Source organism: Dasypus novemcinctus, chromosome 29, assembly GCF_030445035.2.
Source record: "Dasypus novemcinctus isolate mDasNov1 chromosome 29, mDasNov1.1.hap2, whole genome shotgun sequence".
Lineage (NCBI taxonomy): Eukaryota > Metazoa > Chordata > Mammalia > Cingulata > Dasypodidae > Dasypus > Dasypus novemcinctus.
In genome coordinates, this window is record NC_080701.1 from 13,724,886 (window position 1) to 13,731,477 (window position 6,592).

The 6,592-nt window shown below is 40.2% G+C and overlaps 1 pseudogene; it reads right to left on the reverse strand.

Annotated features, from left to right (window-relative positions):
* Positions 1-3,410: 3,410 nt before the first annotated feature.
* On the reverse strand, positions 3,411-4,834 carry LOC101443353 (biogenesis of lysosome-related organelles complex 1 subunit 4-like; annotated as a pseudogene).
* Positions 4,835-6,592: the final 1,758 nt, after the last annotated feature.

Genomic DNA, 6,592 nt, shown 5'->3' on the forward strand with positions numbered 1-6,592 from the left:
TTAATAACCTTTCCTCAGGTGAAACAAAGGTATCTACTCTTTATAAAAATAGTACAATTATTAAAAAGGGCTGTCAGTTTTAGCAAATGTTCTACTCTAATGCAAGGTGCTAATGGTGGGACAGTGTATGGAAATACTGTATTTTATGCATAATTGTTCTGTAAATGCACAACTTCTCTAATTTAAAAAAGTGTGCTTATTTAGGGTACTGTTTTTAAGCTATCTTCTCCAAAAAGTCTTAAGTACTTTCTTTTCTGTGTTATTTTTCATCTGACTATGGAATTGTGACCAGAGTCAGACAAAAGCCCTGGCAGTTATATAGAATTCAAAAAAGCTGTGGCCCTACCAGTTAGGTAGAATAAGAAAAGAATATGGCATTCTTTCTATATCAAAGAGATTGCAACAAATTAAAAGTAAAACATGAAGGATCCATTGAAATGTTCTTAGAGTAGTTTTAGAGCTAAATAGACATTTCACTATCTTCCGGGAGGCAAAGAAATGTAAAGCCAACAAAGATATTAAAATTAGCTGCATCACAATGGGAGCTTCAACAATCTCAGCTATGTGAAGGCAATCCAAAAATTATTCAGTATAATGTACTTGTTTCCTTGCTAAATAAATATGTTTTAACCTTGGAAAAATGGAATAAAAAGTATGCATTTGGTATTTTAAGCATTTGTAATGCTTGAGATAATTTAGCTTGTTAGAATAACAGATTGCCCATGAGACTCACATTTAAAAGGTATCATTAAAAATTAGTACATACTTATGATTTTTAAATTGAAATCCTACCAAGTTTAAAACATTATTGGAACATTTAATCTGAATTTTTAAATTTTTTATTGCATAGAATTATTGTCATCAACAAAATTTCACTTGCAAGATGAGAAAAGATCTAATGAAAGTATATGTTCTATACTTTGGCTGAATTATATGTTTTATCAATATGTATCAATAAAATTAATTTTAAAAATTATCCTTTAAACATAGAGATTTAACTACTTTTCAGAAAAATTAATGAAACTTCAGCCTCATGCTGATCTTCATTTTCTAACTCCATTATAAAAATTGCTGAGCAGTATGCACTAATTTGTGTCTTCATTCAATAAACATTTGCATTTCTAGTAGGCAAGATAATATGCTGGACTCATAAATGATGGGATAAACAGAAGAAGAAAGCTCAGCATGGATCCAATGCTTAAAAGAAGGGAAGGCTTACCCTGAAGAATCAGTAGAAAAGCATCTCACACAAAACTATTTATTTCATGTACTCAATAAGATAAAAGAAAAAAATGGCCTGTGAAAGAAAAAGAGATCTTATGGAGGAAGCATAGTAATAGAAAACATACCTAATGGTAAATATTTTATTTGTGGTACCCTGTGCAGTTGACCTTCAGAACAACCTGAAGAGTTAGAGTAATATATCTCCTGTTTGTGTAAGCAGAATATTAAAAATGGGAAAAGAGATCACAATATATGAAAATGCAACCTGGTGAGATTAGGGGCCAAGTTGAATCTTTCTCATTTTCTTGGAACTATGACTAAACTTAGAATTGACAACAGTAGGTGCTAAATGCTCCATATTATAAATTCAGAGCACTTTCAGATGAGAATGCTTTTTTTAAAAAATGTTGAATTAAAAAAATATAAGAGGTTCTCATATACTCCCACCCCCCTCACCCCACTCCTCCCACATCAACAACCCCCCACCACCACTGTGGCACACTCATTGCACTTGGTGAACACACCCCAGAGCACTGCTGCACCACATGGATAACAGTCGTCCACATTGTAGTTTACACTCTCCCCCAGGCCACCCAGTGGGTTATGGCAGGATATATATATGTCCAGCATCTGTCCCTGCAATATCATTCAGGACAACCCCAAGCCCCGAAAATGCCCCCACACCACATCTCTTCTTCCCTCTCCCTGCCCCCAGCAACTACCGTGGCCTCTTCTCCACATCAATGTTACAATTTCTTCCATTACTAGTCACAGTAGTTCCATAGTAGAATATCAGTAAGTCCACTCTAATCCATATTTTATTCCTCCATCCTGTGGCCCCTGGGATGTTGATGTCCACACCACCTCTATATTGAGAGGGGCTTTAGATTCCACATGGGTGGTGGATACTTGGAGTTGTAGGCACTCTCAGTTCCCTGGTGTGGTGGTTGACCATCTTCACCTCCCTTTTAACTGGCCTGGGTAAGTCCAATGAACCAAGGGTAGGAATTGCAAGTCTGCTGAGGCTCAGGGTCCAGCTGGCACATGGACAGTCCAGAGATTCAAGTCTCCTGAGTATACACCAATCCTAGTGCCAACCACAGGTTCAGTAAAAGTGATAGAAGAGATGTGTAGAAAGGTCATATCTGAGTCCAACTCCATCACACTCAGGAACACAAATTCCAAAGTAGGGCCAACTGATACGGCACTGAACTCCAGAGCCATCTGCCATGACCATAGAACCTGTGGGTCTCCATAGGCCTCAGGAGAACCAGTACCTGGGGTTGTATCTACTTTGTCTGTCTCTGGGGTCCTGCTGAGGTGTGCATAAGTGCAACCTCTCTGATGACCTCCCAACTCTTTTTTGGAAACTCTTAGCCATATAAACTCATTTGTCTTTGCCATTTCCCCCTTTTTTCCAAGGTCAAATAGCAGTTTTTAACACATGATCCTACATGTTGGCTGAGATATTCTGCTGGTCTGAGTTGACCCTTTTATTCAAGGTCTTTTTCTAGTTACATTACCAGCTGGTGCTTGGTAGTAATCCTTAGGTGCCAGGGAGGCTTATCCCCAGGACTCCTGACCCATGCTAGGGGGAAGGTAATGCATTCATATGCTGAGTTTGGCTTAGAGAGTGGCCACATTTGAGCAACATGGAGGCTCTCAGGAGGTAACTCTTAGGCATCCTGCAGCTCTAGGCCTAGTTCATATTTCAGGCACAGAGGCTTATAAGCATAGTCATCAGTATCAAAGGCTCATTGTTGGACCATCCTTCTTTGTTGGTCTTTGTCATTGCACTAAAAGCATGCAAAAGAAAACTGAGTAATTATTATTATTGAATATTAACAAAGCTCTGATGGTTCAGTAGTTTTTAAAGATTATATAAATATCCATATATCTTGAAAAGACAATACTGTTAATTGGGTTGTAACATCCATAAAAATAACAGTTCTGTCAGAGTTAACAGATAAATTCACTCATTTTGTTTCTCCAATCTCCTACCAAGCAGCTTTCAGATTAGAATTGCAAGACAGAAAAATCATATATTCTGTGTGAAATCACAAAGACACTGTGAAAGAGTGCAGAAAATAAGCTAGAAATATCCATGTGCCAAAATCATATGCATATATTATCAAGATATCAAGATAAGAAACTCGGTGCCCTCTTAAAGTACTTGTCTCACAGACTCAGATCTGCGGTCTTTCACTGCAACTAGGAAAATGGACTTTGGTCAGAAAAAGGATGGGTGGTTCATATCCAGTCTGCTGTTGCCTCGTGGAAGACGACTTGTTAAAGAAGGAGGGTACATTAACTGTTTGCAAGAATTTTTTAAACATATGGGGGAAAGTACCCAGTTCAGCTTCTGCCTTTGTGACTTGCTCCTCCATTTAAGCCATGCTGTTCCTGATCATTTTCATGAGGGCCTCAGGTTTGTTGATCTTGCTTTAGATATGCCTCATCTCAGTGGCTTTGCCATAATGTGGGGTAGACCTTGACTGATGATGTGGGAGGAGTCATATCCAACATGCCCATGAATTTTTCCACTTTAGTAACCAGGTCTTTAAGACTTGAGTCTATGGCCTCAAACTCAGGCCAGACCCAGTGCCACTTGCAGCAGGAGGTAGGTGGCTTAGCCCATGGCCATGCGGCATAATCAGGGCAGGTCAGAGATAGGTGCTCTGCTCTCTGGGCCCTCATCCTCCCACAGTCCTTAGGCACTGCTGTGGCTCTGCAACATGTTGCTGTCCCAGCTTCATGTGGCTCAGTGTAGCTTGGGCTCATCCACGAGTTCCTCACATAAGGATCTGTGACCCATGGCACAAACTTCCATGACCTGTGAAGGCCTGGAATATTTTTCCAACCTTTCACTTTGGGTCCAAGGTGAGTCTCCTGCAAACACCACACAGATGGATCATGTTTTGTTTTGTTTTGTTTAGTTTTAAATCCATTCTCCTAACCTATGTCTTTTCATTGGGGAGTTTAATCCATTAACATTTAGTGTTATTACTGTAAAGGCAGTACTTCAGCCATTTTGTCCACTGGTTTTGATATGTCATTCCTTTTTTTTTTTTCCTTTTTGGTCTCTCCTTTCCTTTATTGCAACCTCCTTTTCTGTGTAGTTGATCTTTTGTGATGTATCTAACCACTACCTTTCTCATACTAGTTTCTGTGAATTTTAAAAATACTTTCTTTATGGTTGCCATGGGGTTTATATTGCACAACCTACATCTATAACCTGCTAACTTGAAAAGATGCCAAATTAGCTTCAATAGCATACCTATTCTTTGAATCTTCTTTTCTTCACACTACTCCCAGTCACTCCCTCCTGTCTTTTGCTTTGAAATTGCACAATTCCCTTTAGTAATTTTGGCAAGGCAGGTCTTTTGTCGACAAACTCTCTGTGAGTAATTTAAACTATCCCTCATTTTTGAAGGACAGTTTTGGCTGGCACCTTTTATCTTTCAGGACCTTTATCTTACCACTGCCTTCTCACCTCCATGGTTTCTGATGTCAGATCAGCACTTACTGTTATTGAGGATCCCTTGTATATGACAAATTGCTTTTCTCTTGCTGCTTTCAGAATTCTCTCTTTAACTTTGGCATTTGACATTCTGATGTGTCTCAGAATAGGTCTACTACAATTTATTTCCTATCTGGAATACATTGCACTTCTTGGGCATGTAAATTTATGTCTTTTGTAAGAGTTGGGAAATTTGGGGCCATTATTCCCTCAAATATTCTTTCTGCCCCCTTTTCCGCTAAGACTGAAGGTTTTGGAACAACACTATGTTAAGGAGCATGAATGTCTCTTTCTGAAAGCTGATCCAGAGGACCATTAGAGTACCCAATGCTGCTGGGGCCAGAAATACAGCGAGGTGGAGAGTGCAGCCTCTACGATGTGTCGTGGCAAGGATGCCTGGGTTTCCTGTGGGTTGAGCAGACCCCTTGGAGGGAAAGGTAGATGTATGGGATGTATCGTCGTCCTCAAATCCCAGGCTCATTCCTAGACTCTGGATCCTTCAGATAACTGAATTTAAATTCAAGTTTTCATAATATCTGTATTTTTAAAAATTGAATTGGTATATATTGCTTTTAAAATTAAAAATAAAGTAGGCATTCTAGGATAATAGCAAACCAATATGTTCACTTCCCCTCCATTCTCAATTCCACCTTTCATCCATCTTGAGTAAAAGAATGTCTAGGACTGGTGGGTCAGTAGGGCTTTGCGAGTGCCAGCTGGAGAGTTGTTAAAAGTGGGACGGGTCCCTGGAGAGCACTGTAGGAGAGCCCCTGGCAAGTATCTGAATGTGAAGGATTCTACGGAGATTCCCCGACCTCCAGGAGGAGATTGGTCTACATTTGCTTGGCTCCAAAAGAACTGAGGAAAAGCTGAACAGGTGGACTGAATTCTTCCCATGCCTGAGAGTGGGAGTACCCCATGGCACCAGGGAGACTAATCCTGGTTCCAACACAGGAACCTGATGACCCACATCCTGCTGGACTCCTGAGCAGCTGAGCCTTAATGAGATCACATCTGCCCACCCACTGTTTCCATGAGGCAAAGCATCCTTGGGCCAAGGGGACACGATCACTAGGAGCCTACACCTGCCTCCTCTTCTAGACATTTCCCAGGACCTAGGACCCTAGAACTCCCTACCCAAACACCCTGCTCCCCCAGTGTCTTGAGGGGCTTCTGGTCTTGGTTCAACCTCAGGCCACCCTCATCCTTTAGCCTGCGGGTGGCAAAGGAGTGACTATATGCAGGGGTTATGGACACGGAGTGGACGTCTAGGCTGAGTGTTGCGCACAGAGGTCCTTTTTCACACAGAAAAGAGCTTGTGGTGGAAGGGGTGGGCTGTGTTGAGTCAGGTTGCTTCTATGAGCTGATTCTCATTGCACCAATATTACAAAATTCCAAGGAGCCTGGGACTTTTAAATGCAAATCTGGCCTTCCAGATTGTTATGTATTATCTTTGCCTGGGTAGGCTAGATCATATTTAATGGTGTTAGCTTGATTTATAACTTTCACATGTTTATATTTGTATTGTGTTTGGGCTTCTATTTCTACCTTTGCTTTGGATTCCACAAACAGGTCAGTTCTCTTGGTTACAGGACCTCGGCAAACTTCCCATTATCCTCTGTTTCCTTCCAGTTTCCTGTGTATTATTATGTTCAGTTTTACTTCCACTTTTTTTAACATCAAATTTATGTTTTTAGTCAATTGTGGCAGTTTGATATTATTTATGAATCCCCCAAAATTCGTAAATAATATAGATTATGTTTGTAAACTGGTCTATTCCTCTGGGTGAGATACCTTCGATTGTATTTCAGCTGAGATACCTTTGATTAAAGTATGTTAGTATTAAGG